Source organism: Staurois parvus, unplaced genomic scaffold (genome assembly GCF_062004578.1).
Source record: "Staurois parvus isolate SC_StPar_1 unplaced genomic scaffold, SC_StPar_1.0 ptg001082l, whole genome shotgun sequence".
Classification (NCBI taxonomy): Eukaryota; Metazoa; Chordata; class Amphibia; order Anura; family Ranidae; genus Staurois; species Staurois parvus.
This window is the reverse complement of record NW_028318878.1, coordinates 77,701-96,132: the sequence shown is the minus strand read 5'-3', so window position 1 is coordinate 96,132 and position 18,432 is coordinate 77,701. Positions and strand designations below refer to the sequence as shown.

General features: G+C 49.2%; 1 long non-coding RNA gene across 1 annotated transcript in view; it reads left to right on the top strand.

Moving 5' to 3' along the window:
- Positions 1–17,898, top strand: part of LOC149440452 (uncharacterized) — a 28,327-nt gene extending 10,429 nt beyond the window's left edge. The window contains exon 2 of the long non-coding RNA XR_016307620.1: positions 17,780–17,898. This is a non-coding gene — a long non-coding RNA (uncharacterized LOC149440452). The remainder of the gene's footprint in view (positions 1–17,779) is intronic.
- Positions 17,899–18,432: the final 534 nt, after the last annotated feature.

The window sequence follows — 18,432 nt, the reverse complement described above, 5'->3', positions numbered from 1 at the left end:
TGCTGAGACATGTAGTCCCCCGTCTCCCCCTTCACACACTCCCGTCTCAGCCGCAGCCAAGGACTTCACCATATCCTCCTAACCTGCTCTGAAAGGACTTTCAGAAATAGGAGAAGCCACTCTCAGAGACAGAGCATGGCAGGGGCGGAGTCCAAGCTAAGGCAACGCCCACATACGTCACCTGTGGCACGCACTAAAAATCTCTATTTTTATGGCAAAGTTTGCTGGAAAGGATATATAGCAGTGTGCAGAGGGTTGTTCCTGGATCTTCCCATGTCTGTGTGGAGCACAAAGGTGCCATTTTACAAATGTGACAACGGTTGCACTGTAGGCCCTAGTGGAGCTCTGACAGAGTCCTCTTTGGGCTACTTGTTGGGATTTCTTGAAGGTGAAAGTCAAGCTTTCGCCTGTAGCCTCTAGAGGTTCTCTAAAGGTTGGATGTTTCTTTGGATAATCTGTTGTAGAGAGGAGGAGAGCTTGGTACCAAAGCCAATGTCTGAGACAGGGAACCAGCTCAGCACCAGTGTCCTAGACAGTAGCGTCCGAGGCCCTGAAATAGGGGATGAACTCCGCGCTAATGTTGGAGGCTCTACAAGACAAGTGTGAGAGGCCCTGAAACAGGGGATAAACTCCACTCTAATGTCGGAGGCTCCGCAGAGACACAGGAGTGCAAAGCCCTGAATATGAGGTACGAGCCTAGTATCTGGTCCAGATTAATGGCAAACTGACCGGCCATGAGCTGCAGCCAAAGAGCGCGGGATGCCCTAGTGAAGCATGCTTCTCATATCCTCTAGAGCTTTGAAGGTCAGTAGCCAGGTTTTAACCTAGCAGCTCTCCCCCCACTTTGTGTCTTTTTGCCCCATGTTGGCATTGTGTCCACAGTAGCATTTGCTTTTGGTAGAGTAGGGTTTGGCCAGAAAGGTTTAGTTTGACGCAGTTGGCCAGCTTAAACATGTATTGCAATATGTGTGAACTAAAAATCTCTATGTTTATGGCAAAGTTTGCTGGAAAGGATATATAGCAGTGTGCAGAGGGTTCTGCCTGGATCTTCCCATGTCTGTGTGGAGCACAAAGGTGCCATTTTACAAATGTGACAACGGTTGCACTGTAGGCCCTAGTGGAGCTCTGACAGAGTCCTCTTTGGGCTACTTGTTGGGATTTCTTGAAGGTGAAAGTCAAGCTTTCGCCTGTAGCCTCTAGAGGTTCTCTAAAGGTTGGATGTTTCTCTGGATAATCTGTTGTAGAGAGGAGGAGAGCTTGGTACCAAAGCCAATGTCTGAGACAGGGAACCAGCTCAGCACCAGTGTCCTAGACAGTAGCATCCGAGGCCCTGAAATAGGGGATGAACTCCGCGCTAATGTTGGAGGCTCTACAAGACAAGTGTGAGAGGCCCTGAAACAGGGGATAAACTCCACTCTAATGTCGGAGGCTCCGCAGAGACACAGGAGTGCAAAGCCCTGAATATGAGGTACGAGCCTAGTATCTGGTCCAGATTAATGGCAAACTGACCGGCCATGAGCTGCAGCCAAAGAGCGTGGGATGCCCTAGTGAAGCATGCTTCTCACATCCTCTAGAGCTTTGAAGGTCAGTAGCCAGGTTTTAACCTAGCAGCTCTCCCCCCACTTTGTGTCTTTTTGCCCCATGTTGGCATTGTGTCCACAGTAGCATTTGCTTTTGGTAGAGTAGGGTTTGGCCAGAAAGGTTTAGTTTGACGCAGTTGGCCAGTTTAAACATGTATTGCAATATGTGTGAACTAAAAATCTCAATGTTTATGGCAAAGTTTGCTGGAAAGGATATATAGCAGTGTGCAGAGGGTTGTTCCTGGATCTTCCCATGTCTGTGTGGAGCACAAAGGTGCCATTTTACAAATGTGACAACGGTTGCACTGTAGGCCCTAGTGGAGCTCTGACAGAGTCCTCTTTGGGCTACTTGTTGGGATTTCTTGAAGGTGAAAGTCAAGCTTTCGCCTGTAGCCTCTAGAGGATCTCTAAAGGTTGGATGTTTCTCTGGATAATCTGTTGTAGAGAGGAGGAGAGCTTGGTACCAAAGCCAATGTCTGAGACAGGGAACCAGCTCAGCACCATTGTCCTAGACAGTAGCGTCCGAGGCCCTGAAATAGGGGATGAACTCCGCGCTAATGTTGGAGGCTCTACAAGACAAGTGTGAGAGGCCCTGAAACAGGGGATAAACTCCACTCTAATGTCGGAGGCTCCGCAGAGACACAGGAGTGCAAAGCCCTGAATATGAGGTACGAGCCTAGTATCTGGTCCAGATTAATGGCAAACTGACCGGCCATGAGCTGCAGCCAAAGAGCGCGGGATGCCCTAGTGAAGCATGCTTCTCACATCCTCTAGAGCAGCGGTTCTCAACCTGGGGGTCGCGACCCCTTTGGGGGTCGAACGACCATTTCCCAGGGGTCGCCTAAGACCATCGGAAAACACATATTTCCGATGGTCTTAGGAACCGAGACACCGCTCCTCCGTCTCAGGCGATGTGTGGGCGGGATGATACGCTGCTCCTGTCACCTGGCCACACCTCCGGGATCGCTCAGCAGCTCCGCCTCCTCGCCGCTGATTGGCCACCGGAACTGTAGCTCAGGAGAGGCACACAGGCGGCCAATCACCGGCGAGGAGGTGGAGCTTGGAGAGGAGGAGCCGAGCGGCAGCGCGCGTACATCAAAGAAGATCGAGGGAGCTGCCGGAGCGAGTGAAGAGGAGAGCGGCCAGAGAAGGAAGACAGCTGACAGGTAAGTGAGAGAGCGAGCCCAGGCTGGAGCAGGGGTCAGCAAAGTAAGTATCATTGGTGTCAGTGGGAGGAATAGTGCCCCATCATTTGTGTCACTAATACCAACGATGGGGCACTATTCCTCCCCCCACTGACACCAACGATGGGGCACTATTCCTCCCCCCACTGACACCAACGATGTGGCACTATTCCTCCCCCCACTGACACCAACGATGGGGCACTATTCCTCCCCCCACTGACACCAACGATGGGGCACTATTCCTCCCCCCACTGACACCAACGATGGGGCACTATTCCTCCCCCCACTGACACCAACGATGGGGCACTATTCCTCCCCCCACTGACACCAACGATGGGGCACTATTTCCCCCCCCCCCCGACCCCAATGATGGGGCACTATTCTCCCCTCCACCACACTGACATCAATGATGGGGCACTATTCCTCCCACTGACACCAATGATGGGGCACTATTCCTCCCCCCACTGACACCAACGATGGGACACTATTTCCCCCCCCCCCCGACCTCAATGATGGGGCACTATTCTCCCCTCCACCACACTGACATCAATGATGGGGCACTATTCCTCCCACTGACACCAATGATGGGGCACTATTCCTCCCACTGACACCAATGATGGGGCACTATTCCTCCCACTGACACCAATGATGTGGCACTATTCCTCCCACTGACACCAGTGATGGGGCACTACTCCCACTGATACCAATGATGGGGCACTATTCCTCCCACTGACACCAATGATGGGGCACTATTCCTCCCACTGACACCAATGATGTGGCACTATTCCTCCCACTGACACCAGTGATGGGGCACTACTCCCACTGACACCAGTGATGGGGCACTACTCCCCCCACTGACACCAGTGATGGGGCACTATTCCTCCCACTGACACCAATGATGGGGCACTACTCCCCCCACTGACACCAATGATGGGGCACTACTCCCCCCACTGACACCAATGATGGGGCACTACTCCCCCCACTGACACCAATGATGGGGCACTACTCCCCCCACTGACACCAATGATGGGGCACTATTCCTCCCACTGACACCAATGATGGGGCACTATTCCTCCCACTGACACCAACGATGGGGCACTATTCCTCCCACTGACACCAGTGATGGGGCACTATTCCTCCCACTGACACCAGTGATGGGGCACTATTCCTCCCACTGACACCAGTGATGGGGCACTATTCCTCCCACTGACACCAGTGATGGGGCACTATTCCTCCCACTGACACCAGTGATGGGGCACTATTCCTCCCACTGACACCAGTGATGGGGCACTATTCCTCCCACTGACACCAGTGATGGGGCACTATTCATCCCACTGACATCAGTGATGGGGCACTATTCCTCCCACTGATACCAACGATGGGGCACTATGCATCCCACTGACATCAGTGATGGGGCACTATTCCTCCCACTGACACCAGTGACGGGGCACTATTCATCCCACTGACATCAGTGATGGGGCACTATTCATCCCACTGACATCAGTGATGGGGCACTATTCATCCCACTGACATCAGTGATGGGGCACTATTCCTCCCACTGACATCAGTGATGGGGCACTATTCCTCCCACTGATACCAACGATGGGGCACTATTCCTCCCACTGATACCAATGATGGGGCACTATTCATCCCACTGACATCAGTGATGGGGCACTACTCCTTCCACTGACACCAATGACGTGGCACTACTCCTCCCACTGCAAAATTACAGTTATGAAGTAGCAACGAAAATAATTTTATGGTTGGGGGTCACCACAACATGAGGAACTGTATTAAGGGGTCGCGGCATTAGAAAGGTTGAGAACCACTGCTCTAGAGCTTTGAAGGTCAGTAGCCAGGTTTTAACCTAGCAGCTCTCCCCCCACTTTGTGTCTTTTTGCCCCATGTTGGCATTGTGTCCACAGTAGCATTTGCTTTTGGTAGAGTAGGGTTTGGCCAGAAAGGTTTAGTTTGACGCAGTTGGCCAGTTTAAACATGTATTGCAATATGTGTGAACTAAAAATCTCTATGTTTATGGCAAAGTTTGCTGGAAAGGATTAATAGCAGTGTGCAGAGGGTTGTTCCTGGATCTTCCCATGTCTGTGTGGAGCACAAAGGTGCCATTTTACAAATGTGACAACGGTTGCACTGTAGGCCCTAGTGGAGCTCTTACAGAGTCCTCTTTGGGCTACTTGTTGGGATTTCTTGAAGGTGAAAGTCAAGCTTTCGCCTGTAGCCTCTAGAGGTTCTCTAAAGGTTGGATGTTTCTTTGGATAATCTGTTGTAGAGAGGAGGAGAGCTTGGTACCAAAGCCAATGTCTGAGACAGGGAACCAGCTCAGCACCAGTGTCCTAGACAGTAGCGTCCGAGGCCCTGAAATAGGGGATGAACTCCGCGCTAATGTTGGAGGCTCTACAAGACAAGTGTGAGAGGCCCTGAAACAGGGGATAAACTCCACTCTAATGTCGGAGGCTCCGCAGAGACACAGGAGTGCAAAGCCCTGAATATGAGGTACGAGCCTAGTATCTGGTCCAGATTAATGGCAAACTGACCGGCCATGAGCTGCAGCCAAAGAGCGCGGGATGCCCTAGTGAAGCATGCTTCTCACATCCTCTAGAGCTTTGAAGGTCAGTAGCCAGGTTTTAACCTAGCAGCTCTCCCCCCACTTTGTGTCTTTTTGCCCCATGTTGGCATTGTGTCCACAGTAGCATTTGCTTTTGGTAGAGTAGGGTTTGGCCAGAAAGGTTTAGTTTGACGCAGTTGGCCAGTTTAAACATGTATTGCAATATGTGTGAACTAAAAATCTCTGTTTATGGCAAAGTTTGCTGGAAAGGATTAATAGCAGTGTGCAGAGGGTTGTTCCTGGATCTTCCCATGTCTGTGTGGAGCACAAAGGTGCCATTTTACAAATGTGACAACGGTTGCACTGTAGGCCCTAGTGGAGCTCTTACAGAGTCCTCTTTGGGCTACTTGTTGGGATTTCTTGAAGGTGAAAGTCAAGCTTTCGCCTGTAGCCTCTAGAGGTTCTCTAAAGGTTGGATGTTTCTCTGGATAATCTGTTGTAGAGAGGAGGAGAGCTTGGTACCAAAGCCAATGTCTGAGACAGGGAACCAGCTCAGCACCAGTGTCCTAGACAGTAGCGTCCGAGGCCCTGAAATAGGGGATGAACTCCGCGCTAATGTTGGAGGCTCTACAAGACAAGTGTGAGAGGCCCTGAAACAGGGGATAAACTCCACTCTAATGTCGGAGGCTCCGCAGAGACACAGGAGTGCAAAGCCCTGAATATGAGGTACGAGCCTAGTATCTGGTCCAGATTAATGGCAAACTGACCGGCCATGAGCTGCAGCCAAAGAGCGCGGGATGCCCTAGTGAAGCATGCTTCTCACATCCTCTAGAGCTTTGAAGGTCAGTAGCCAGGTTTTAACCTAGCAGCTCTCCCCCCACTTTGTGTCTTTTTGCCCCATGTTGGCATTGTGTCCACAGTAGCATTTGCTTTTGGTAGAGTAGGGTTTGGCCAGAAAGGTTTAGTTTGACGCAGTTGGCCAGTTTAAACATGTATTGCAATATGTGTGAACTAAAAATCTCTATGTTTATGGCAAAGTTTGCTGGAAAGGATATATAGCAGTGTGCAGAGGGTTGTTCCTGGATCTTCCCATGTCTGTGTGGAGCACAAAGGTGCCATTTTACAAATGTGACAACGGTTGCACTGTAGGCCCTAGTGGAGCTCTGACAGAGTCCTCTTTGGGCTACTTGTTGGGATTTCTTGAAGGTGAAAGTCAAGCTTTCGCCTGTAGCCTCTAGAGGATCTCTAAAGGTTGGATGTTTCTCTGGATAATCTGTTGTAGAGAGGAGGAGAGCTTGGTACCAAAGCCAATGTCTGAGACAGGGAACCAGCTCAGCACCATTGTCCTAGACAGTAGCGTCCGAGGCCCTGAAATAGGGGATGAACTCCGCGCTAATGTTGGAGGCTCTACAAGACAAGTGTGAGAGGCCCTGAAACAGGGGATAAACTCCACTCTAATGTCGGAGGCTCCGCAGAGACACAGGAGTGCAAAGCCCTGAATATGAGGTACGAGCCTAGTATCTGGTCCAGATTAATGGCAAACTGACCGGCCATGAGCTGCAGCCAAAGAGCGCGGGATGCCCTAGTGAAGCATGCTTCTCACATCCTCTAGAGCAGCGGTTCTCAACCTGGGGGTCGCGACCCCTTTGGGGGTCGAACGACCATTTCCCAGGGGTCGCCTAAGACCATCGGAAAACACATATTTCCGATGGTCTTAGGAACCGAGACACCGCTCCTCCGTCTCAGGCGATGTGTGGGCGGGATGATACGCTGCTCCTGTCACCTGGCCACACCTCCGGGATCGCTCAGCAGCTCCGCCTCCTCGCCGCTGATTGGCCACCGGAACTGTAGCTCAGGAGAGGCACACAGGCGGCCAATCACCGGCGAGGAGGTGGAGCTTGGAGAGGAGGAGCCGAGCGGCAGCGCGCGTACATCAAAGAAGATCGAGGGAGCTGCCGGAGCGAGTGAAGAGGAGAGCGGCCAGAGAAGGAAGACAGCTGACAGGTAAGTGAGAGAGCGAGCCCAGGCTGGAGCAGGGGTCAGCAAAGTAAGTATCATTGGTGTCAGTGGGAGGAATAGTGCCCCATCATTTGTGTCACTAATACCAACGATGGGGCACTATTCCTCCCCCCACTGACACCAACGATGGGGCACTATTCCTCCCCCCACTGACACCAACGATGTGGCACTATTCCTCCCCCCACTGACACCAACGATGGGGCACTATTCCTCCCCCCACTGACACCAACGATGGGGCACTATTCCTCCCCCCACTGACACCAACGATGGGGCACTATTCCTCCCCCCACTGACACCAACGATGGGGCACTATTCCTCCCCCCACTGACACCAACGATGGGGCACTATTTCCCCCCCCCCCCGACCCCAATGATGGGGCACTATTCTCCCCTCCACCACACTGACATCAATGATGGGGCACTATTCCTCCCACTGACACCAATGATGGGGCACTATTCCTCCCCCCACTGACACCAACGATGGGACACTATTTCCCCCCCCCCCCGACCTCAATGATGGGGCACTATTCTCCCCTCCACCACACTGACATCAATGATGGGGCACTATTCCTCCCACTGACACCAATGATGGGGCACTATTCCTCCCACTGACACCAATGATGGGGCACTATTCCTCCCACTGACACCAATGATGTGGCACTATTCCTCCCACTGACACCAGTGATGGGGCACTACTCCCACTGATACCAATGATGGGGCACTATTCCTCCCACTGACACCAATGATGGGGCACTATTCCTCCCACTGACACCAATGATGTGGCACTATTCCTCCCACTGACACCAGTGATGGGGCACTACTCCCACTGACACCAGTGATGGGGCACTACTCCCCCCACTGACACCAGTGATGGGGCACTATTCCTCCCACTGACACCAATGATGGGGCACTACTCCCCCCACTGACACCAATGATGGGGCACTACTCCCCCCACTGACACCAATGATGGGGCACTACTCCCCCCACTGACACCAATGATGGGGCACTACTCCCCCCACTGACACCAATGATGGGGCACTATTCCTCCCACTGACACCAATGATGGGGCACTATTCCTCCCACTGACACCAACGATGGGGCACTATTCCTCCCACTGACACCAGTGATGGGGCACTATTCCTCCCACTGACACCAGTGATGGGGCACTATTCCTCCCACTGACACCAGTGATGGGGCACTATTCCTCCCACTGACACCAGTGATGGGGCACTATTCCTCCCACTGACACCAGTGATGGGGCACTATTCCTCCCACTGACACCAGTGATGGGGCACTATTCCTCCCACTGACACCAGTGATGGGGCACTATTCATCCCACTGACATCAGTGATGGGGCACTATTCCTCCCACTGATACCAACGATGGGGCACTATGCATCCCACTGACATCAGTGATGGGGCACTATTCCTCCCACTGACACCAGTGACGGGGCACTATTCATCCCACTGACATCAGTGATGGGGCACTATTCATCCCACTGACATCAGTGATGGGGCACTATTCATCCCACTGACATCAGTGATGGGGCACTATTCCTCCCACTGACATCAGTGATGGGGCACTATTCCTCCCACTGATACCAACGATGGGGCACTATTCCTCCCACTGATACCAATGATGGGGCACTATTCATCCCACTGACATCAGTGATGGGGCACTACTCCTTCCACTGACACCAATGACGTGGCACTACTCCTCCCACTGCAAAATTACAGTTATGAAGTAGCAACGAAAATAATTTTATGGTTGGGGGTCACCACAACATGAGGAACTGTATTAAGGGGTCGCGGCATTAGAAAGGTTGAGAACCACTGCTCTAGAGCTTTGAAGGTCAGTAGCCAGGTTTTAACCTAGCAGCTCTCCCCCCACTTTGTGTCTTTTTGCCCCATGTTGGCATTGTGTCCACAGTAGCATTTGCTTTTGGTAGAGTAGGGTTTGGCCAGAAAGGTTTAGTTTGACGCAGTTGGCCAGTTTAAACATGTATTGCAATATGTGTGAACTAAAAATCTCTATGTTTATGGCAAAGTTTGCTGGAAAGGATTAATAGCAGTGTGCAGAGGGTTGTTCCTGGATCTTCCCATGTCTGTGTGGAGCACAAAGGTGCCATTTTACAAATGTGACAACGGTTGCACTGTAGGCCCTAGTGGAGCTCTTACAGAGTCCTCTTTGGGCTACTTGTTGGGATTTCTTGAAGGTGAAAGTCAAGCTTTCGCCTGTAGCCTCTAGAGGTTCTCTAAAGGTTGGATGTTTCTTTGGATAATCTGTTGTAGAGAGGAGGAGAGCTTGGTACCAAAGCCAATGTCTGAGACAGGGAACCAGCTCAGCACCAGTGTCCTAGACAGTAGCGTCCGAGGCCCTGAAATAGGGGATGAACTCCGCGCTAATGTTGGAGGCTCTACAAGACAAGTGTGAGAGGCCCTGAAACAGGGGATAAACTCCACTCTAATGTCGGAGGCTCCGCAGAGACACAGGAGTGCAAAGCCCTGAATATGAGGTACGAGCCTAGTATCTGGTCCAGATTAATGGCAAACTGACCGGCCATGAGCTGCAGCCAAAGAGCGCGGGATGCCCTAGTGAAGCATGCTTCTCACATCCTCTAGAGCTTTGAAGGTCAGTAGCCAGGTTTTAACCTAGCAGCTCTCCCCCCACTTTGTGTCTTTTTGCCCCATGTTGGCATTGTGTCCACAGTAGCATTTGCTTTTGGTAGAGTAGGGTTTGGCCAGAAAGGTTTAGTTTGACGCAGTTGGCCAGTTTAAACATGTATTGCAATATGTGTGAACTAAAAATCTCTGTTTATGGCAAAGTTTGCTGGAAAGGATTAATAGCAGTGTGCAGAGGGTTGTTCCTGGATCTTCCCATGTCTGTGTGGAGCACAAAGGTGCCATTTTACAAATGTGACAACGGTTGCACTGTAGGCCCTAGTGGAGCTCTTACAGAGTCCTCTTTGGGCTACTTGTTGGGATTTCTTGAAGGTGAAAGTCAAGCTTTCGCCTGTAGCCTCTAGAGGTTCTCTAAAGGTTGGATGTTTCTCTGGATAATCTGTTGTAGAGAGGAGGAGAGCTTGGTACCAAAGCCAATGTCTGAGACAGGGAACCAGCTCAGCACCAGTGTCCTAGACAGTAGCGTCCGAGGCCCTGAAATAGGGGATGAACTCCGCGCTAATGTTGGAGGCTCTACAAGACAAGTGTGAGAGGCCCTGAAACAGGGGATAAACTCCACTCTAATGTCGGAGGCTCCGCAGAGACACAGGAGTGCAAAGCCCTGAATATGAGGTACGAGCCTAGTATCTGGTCCAGATTAATGGCAAACTGACCGGCCATGAGCTGCAGCCAAAGAGCGCGGGATGCCCTAGTGAAGCATGCTTCTCACATCCTCTAGAGCTTTGAAGGTCAGTAGCCAGGTTTTAACCTAGCAGCTCTCCCCCCACTTTGTGTCTTTTTGCCCCATGTTGGCATTGTGTCCACAGTAGCATTTGCTTTTGGTAGAGTAGGGTTTGGCCAGAAAGGTTTAGTTTGACGCAGTTGGCCAGTTTAAACATGTATTGCAATATGTGTGAACTAAAAATCTCTATGTTTATGGCAAAGTTTGCTGGAAAGGATATATAGCAGTGTGCAGAGGGTTGTTCCTGGATCTTCCCATGTCTGTGTGGAGCACAAAGGTGCCATTTTACAAATGTGACAACGGTTGCACTGTAGGCCCTAGTGGAGCTCTGACAGAGTCCTCTTTGGGCTACTTGTTGGGATTTCTTGAAGGTGAAAGTCAAGCTTTCGCCTGTAGCCTCTAGAGGTTCTCTAAAGGTTGGATGTTTCTTTGGATAATCTGTTGCAGAGAGGAGGAGAGCTTGGTACCAAAGCCAATGTCTGAGACAGGGAACCAGCTCAGCACCAGTGTCCTAGACAGTAGCGTCCGAGGCCCTGAAATAGGGGATGAACTCCGCGCTAATGTTGGAGGCTCTACAAGACAAGTGTGAGAGGCCCTGAAACAGGGGATAAACTCCACTCTAATGTCGGAGGCTCCGCAGAGACACAGGAGTGCAAAGCCCTGAATATGAGGTACGAGCCTAGTATCTGGTCCAGATTAATGGCAAACTGACCGGCCATGAGCTGCAGCCAAAGAGCGCGGGATGCCCTAGTGAAGCATGCTTCTCACATCCTCTAGAGCTTTGAAGGTCAGTAGCCAGGTTTTAACCTAGCAGCTCTCCCCCCACTTTGTGTCTTTTTGCCCCATGTTGGCATTGTGTCCACAGTAGCATTTGCTTTTGGTAGAGTAGGGTTTGGCCAGAAAGGTTTAGTTTGACGCAGTTGGCCAGTTTAAACATGTATTGCAATATGTGTGAACTAAAAATCTCTATGTTTATGGCAAAGTTTGCTGGAAAGGATTAATAGCAGTGTGCAGAGGGTTGTTCCTGGATCTTCCCATGTCTGTGTGGAGCACAAAGGTGCCATTTTACAAATGTGACAACGGTTGCACTGTAGGCCCTAGTGGAGCTCTTACAGAGTCCTCTTTGGGCTACTTGTTGGGATTTCTTGAAGGTGAAAGTCAAGCTTTCGCCTGTAGCCTCTAGAGGTTCTCTAAAGGTTGGATGTTTCTCTGGATAATCTGTTGTAGAGAGGAGGAGAGCTTGGTACCAAAGCCAATGTCTGAGACAGGGAACCAGCTCAGCACCAGTGTCCTAGACAGTAGCGTCCGAGGCCCTGAAATAGGGGATGAACTCCGCGCTAATGTTGGAGGCTCTACAAGACAAGTGTGAGAGGCCCTGAAACAGGGGATAAACTCCACTCTAATGTCGGAGGCTCCGCAGAGACACAGGAGTGCAAAGCCCTGAATATGAGGTACGAGCCTAGTATCTGGTCCAGATTAATGGCAAACTGACCGGCCATGAGCTGCAGCCAAAGAGCGCGGGATGCCCTAGTGAAGCATGCTTCTCACATCCTCTAGAGCTTTGAAGGTCAGTAGCCAGGTTTTAACCTAGCAGCTCTCCCCCCACTTTGTGTCTTTTTGCCCCATGTTGGCATTGTGTCCACAGTAGCATTTGCTTTTGGTAGAGTAGGGTTTGGCCAGAAAGGTTTAGTTTGACGCAGTTGGCCAGTTTAAACATGTATTGCAATATGTGTGAACTAAAAATCTCTATGTTTATGGCAAAGTTTGCTGGAAAGGATATATAGCAGTGTGCAGAGGGTTGTTCCTGGATCTTCCCATGTCTGTGTGGAGCACAAAGGTGCCATTTTACAAATATGACAACGGTTGCACTGGTTGGTTTGCCATGAGCTGCAGCCAAAGAGTGCGGGACACCTCCAGCACTGGGGCAGGGGGGACACCTCCAATACTCGGACAGTGGGGACACCTCAAGCACTGGGGCAGGGGGACACCTCCAATACTCGGACAGTGGGGACACCTCCAGCACTGGGGCAGGGGGGACACCTCCAGCACTGGGGCAGGGGGGACACCTCCAATACTCGGACAGTGGGGACACCTCCAGCACTGGGGCAGGGGGGACACCTCCAATACTCGGACAGGGGGGACACCTCCAGCACTGGGGCAGGGGGGACACCTCCAGCACTGGGGACACCTCCAGCACTGGGGCAGGGGGGACACCTCCAATACTCGGACAGTGGGGACACCTCCAGCACTGGGGCAGTGGGGACACCTCCAATACTCGGACAGTGGGGACACCTCCAGCACTGGGGCAGGGGGGACACCTCCAGCACTGGGGCAGGGGGGACACCTCCAATACTCGGACAGTGGGGACACCTCCAGCACTGGGGCAGGGGGGACACCTCCAATACTCGGACAGGGGGGACACCTCCAGCACTGGGGCAGGGGGGACACCTCCAGCACTGGGGACACCTCCAGCACTGGGGCAGGGGGGACACCTCCAATACTCGGAAAGTGGGGACACCTCCAGCACTGGGGCAGGGGGGACACCTCTAATACTCGGACAGTGGGGACATCTCTAGCACTGGGGCAGGGGGGACACCTTCAGCACGGGGGATACCTCCAGCACTGGGGCAGGGGGTACACCTCCAATACTCGGACAGTGGGGACATCTCCAGCACTGGGGCAGGGGGGGCACCTGACACCCCCAGCAGGGGGGATACCTCCAGCCCTCCAGTACACGGGTGCGATATCGGACACCTGAGATAATAGGACAAGGAGAACATCTCCAATACCAGGGTGGAGGGGGACCTGACGTCTCTTAATACTGCAATGGTGGGGGGGTGGAGGAACATGCAACACCAGGGAGACAACGCTTCCAGTACTGGGATGGAGGGGACACCTCCAATACTGGGGCAGGGTAGAAAAGTGATACCTCTAATACCAGGGGGATACCACCATTATTGGGATGGGGGCATCTGATACATCCAGTAATGGAATGGGGGATGGGGCGGCATTTTAAATATCGCAGAGACACTGCCATTTGTTGGGTGGGAGGTTCCCCACCAATACCTGGATGGGGGAAGGGGATACACCACCAATACCAGGAACTCTCTAACACCAGGGAGACACCTCCAATACTAGGATGGAGGGGACACCTAACACTAGGGGCACACTACTAATACTAGGATCCCTCCAACACCAGGGAGACACCACCAATACAAGGACAAATGGGACACTGTCAACACCAGGACAAGGAGTAGGGACACCTCCAGTACCTGGATACGGGGTAATATCTGACACCTCCAATACAAAGGGGACCCCTATAGGACTGCTACTAATGATTGTTTTCATAATCGATTAGTTGGCCAATTATTGCTTTGATTAATCAGATTAAAAAAAACCTTAACAAAAGTGTGGTGTGTAATTTAGTTAGTATGTAAAGTTTAAAATAGACAATTTCTTGGATATCAATATGCAGTGGTAAATATAAATAACCAGCTATGTGGTTAAGGAACAAGATATCTTATCCACTCTGAGAATGACAGAAGAGACTTATATACTATTAGAGGTTGAATCTGGTACATATCAGACTCAATTTTTATTTAACCACTTCAAGTCCGGACACTTTTGCCCCCTTCCTGTCCAGGCCAATTTTCAGCTTTCAGTGCTATCATATTTTGAATGACAACTGCGTGGTCATGCAACACTGTACCCATATGAATGTTTTTTAGGATTTTTTGGAGACCAATAAAGCTTTATTTTGGTGGTATTTATTCACCACTGGGATTTTTTTTGTTTTGCTATGTAAATTAAAAAGTCCAAAAATTTGGAGTGTTTTTCTTATAATATTTTTCAAATAAATATTTCATCATAAATCTTGGCCAAAATTTATTCTGTTATCTTTTTAGTAAAAAAAAAAAAGCCAAATTAGTTTATAACCAAAAATTAACATTTTAAAAAATGTTTTACATTTTATTTATTTATTTTTTTTTACATACTGTCACTCTAGCGGTACAGTGTCACCATGGTGACACTGTACTACTTGTGGGGCATGATTTTTTTTTTTTTTTTTTTACACTGATTGCTTTTATACCCATAAAGGCTGTAAAAACAATCATTTCTCCTTCTCTCTGACTACATTCTTGCATCCATTGAGAACTACTGTGTGAGCTGTGATTGGTCCCAGCTTGTCACATGGTACAAGGCTGTTCACAACAGCCTTGTACCATGTGATCTCTGTGATCATTCACAGATTTCACACGTAGTAAGCAATGATGTCAGAAGTGACATCTTACTTACTCCTAGATTGTTAGCTCCGAGGAGCAGGGCCCTCGAACCCCTCGTGTATCGCATTGTATTGTTACTGTACCCCACTATAATGTACAGCGCTGAGCAAACTCTTAGCGCTATATAAATACTGTATAGTAATAATACTTTGCATGTGATCACTGATTGGCCAATCAGTGATCACATAATCTGGACCTCGCACAGAGGTTCCGTATGACGATCGGTGTTTCACTGTGTCCGGAGGGCACAGCGGGCATCGGATCGTGGTGCTGTGCGATCCCAGGGAGCGCGCAAAAGCAGGGGGCGGGGAGGCCGTTTATAACCAGCCACCCGACTCTGCACTGCCACAGTCCGGCCATTTATATACAACGGCCGGACGGGAGGTGGTTCAAGAAATGAACAGATCTAAAACACTGTTGCAGATTTTCAGACAGGACTGTACATGGCAGATTCCCTTGTCATAGGCAGGTAGCTTGATACAAGTTACCTGCTCCTGCTTTCACTTATGTTGGCCATAGACAAACACATTTTTCATTCGAAAATTTTTGTCCTAAGAATTTCTTTTCAATTTTTTACTTGTCAGTGGGTTGATGTTTGTGGGGTCAAACAAATTTTTGGACAGTGCATGTGGTTTTCGTTCAGAAATTACTGTCATTGTAATATTGGTAAAAGCAAGTGCAATTATCGAACAACATCCTTCCGTTCATCTAATCTACAAATAATTTTTGTACGAATATTCTCGCCCAAAAATTACATGTGTACATCCAGCAGCACTTAGCAGCATGCTTTTATATTCTTTTTTTTTATCACCTATCATGATGAGGTTAAAAAAGGCCTTTTATAGTACAAAATAGTAAATAATCACTATTAAGGGTTAAACTGTGTACTGAGCTGTATGTGTGCTGCACTGTACTGCCAATACATGGATGGAGGTGGCGCCTCCAATAACAAGGCAAGGGGGGACAGGGGGTTCGGAGGAGACAATTATTATCGGGACACCTCCAATACCAGGGGACAGCTCCAGTACCAGAGGGGCACCTACAATACTGGGGGGGGGGGTTTAAGGACTCCTGGCACCTCCAATACCTGGATAGGGGACACCTCCAATACCAGGGGGTCTCCGCCAATACCTGGATAGGGGCTTACATCTGACACTTCCAATACAAAGGGGACACCAGTAATACATGGATGGGGGGGGTGGTGTCCAATACCACGTTAGGACAGTAATCTTAGAGATTGGCTGCTATTTCAGCAGTCAATGTCTCTGATCATTCACCACAGAATAACTACTGCATTGTTCTGGTGACAGTGATCCTTAGTAGTGCCTGCTGAGCTCAATGTGGTGAAATTCCTGCTGCAGCATGTGTACTTCCCTGACTGCTGCCCTCCCAGCTAAAGGGGGAAGAGTTGAGAGGTGGTAAAAATTTGACTCAACCGTAGCATTCCCCCACCCCCCCAGTGTAAATACACCATTACCACACCAGTGCAGCCAGTCAGTGTCCCTGAACATCTCTATGTCACATCTGCCCCAGTGTTGACGTAAGGTTTTGTTCACAAGGGGCTTATCGATGCATACCTTGTGCAAGGGCCATGTTTACCTGCACAGGTGCTCTGTGCATCCCATGCAGGCAGTCACATTGATTATTGGGACACAACAGCTGCATGGACACAGCCGCTTTTCCCAATCCAACATCAGTGCAGGTGCATGTCCCCGAACTCACTGTCTGCATTTTGGGCTGTACACCTGCAAGGATGTCAAACTGGGAGCAGGAGTTCTGTGCATCCCCATGCAGGCAGTCCTATTCGTTTGGGTGTTTCTGCTGTTCTTGTGCTCCAGGGCCTACATAAATGAGAGAGGTAGTGAGGAAATGAGATGCCTAATTTACACCCTTATAAAGCTTGAAGGTTCTACTTTGATTTTGGGCCCCCCCCCCATGTGGGTAAGTTGTGAAAATGTCTCATGCATGTGCTATCCCCATACTAAGGAGGAGAAGCAGAATGTGTTGAGGTGTAATTGTAAGTGTGCCCATGCTGCTTATGTGAAAAAACTTTTTAAAATGACAACTTGGGGAAATGTTTTTTTTTTTTTTTTCTTTCATTTTCTGAACAATTACAACTTCAAAAATGTTACTATGCCTCTTACTAAATACCTTGGACTGTCTGATTTAAAATATAAAAAAAGGGTAATTTGGAGGGTATTTGTACTGTCCTAGCATTTTAGGGCCTCAAGAAATGAGTTGGGCAGTCAGTACATCAGAATTGATCATTTTATGGATATACAGTATATACCATAGTTTGTATGTAGTAGAATGTATTTTGGCCCACATTTATGAAGAAATATTATTGGCAAAACTTTACAGACAGGAAATGAAGAAATGGCAAAAAACTTTTTTCCATTTTATATAGCGCAAAAAAACAAAACAAAAAGAAACAGTTGTGACTAAATGACTTAATACCACCAAAAGAAAGCTCTATCTGTCTCACAAATTGATATAAATTTCATATGGGTACAGTGTTGCATGACTGAGTAATTGTCATTCAAAGTACTACAGCGCTGAAATCTGAAAAATGGCCTGGGCAGGAAGGGGGTGAAACAGTCTGGTGTTCAAGCAGATAAAAAGTGTAACGTTTTGTATCTATAGTTGCTGCACTAAGCAAAAAAACTGTAAGATATAGAAACACAATTTATTTCCTACTGTAGCAAACCACTGGGCTGATTATTTTAAGTGACTTCTTATTTCTTTGCAGTTTTTTGGGAATATGGCTGCTAATCCTGAAAACGCTCAACTCTTGCCTTTACTAGAAACCTTGGAAGACACATCTACCTCACATACAGAACAGACAGATGCTTATCTTGCAATTGCAAAGTGAGTACAATTGCATTTTGGAGCTAGAAACATTCCAGATTGTTGCGGTGCAGAATATTGCAGTGGATGCAGGAATTGATTTACTAAGGAATACCTAGCCAATAAATGTTAGTGAACAAGGGGAGCTGTTTTCACTCAATACCAACTTTTCTAGTTGAACAGCCTATTCTTAAAGTGCATCTAAGCCACATAAAAATGAATATATTGCAGCTTTCTAGTCCTTAGATGTGGTGGCTGCACTAGTTTTCTTCCTTTATTTTTTCCCCTGATGATTCTCCAGTAACAAAACTGCCGTAGGATGACAATGCCTACTCTTCCTTTTGTATCAACAGAAACAAGACAGGACTACAGAATGCTGTCCTTCTCTTATTGTACATACCGGAGGGGAGTGCTTCTGTACACCTTAGAGATAATAGTTAGCAGAGTGCACAGTAAGTTATCAGCTCACCAGATTTCTAACAAGATCAACAGGTATTTTTTTCACTTATCAAGCAGATATAACAAAACCCTTTCAGGCTGAATTCACACTAGAGC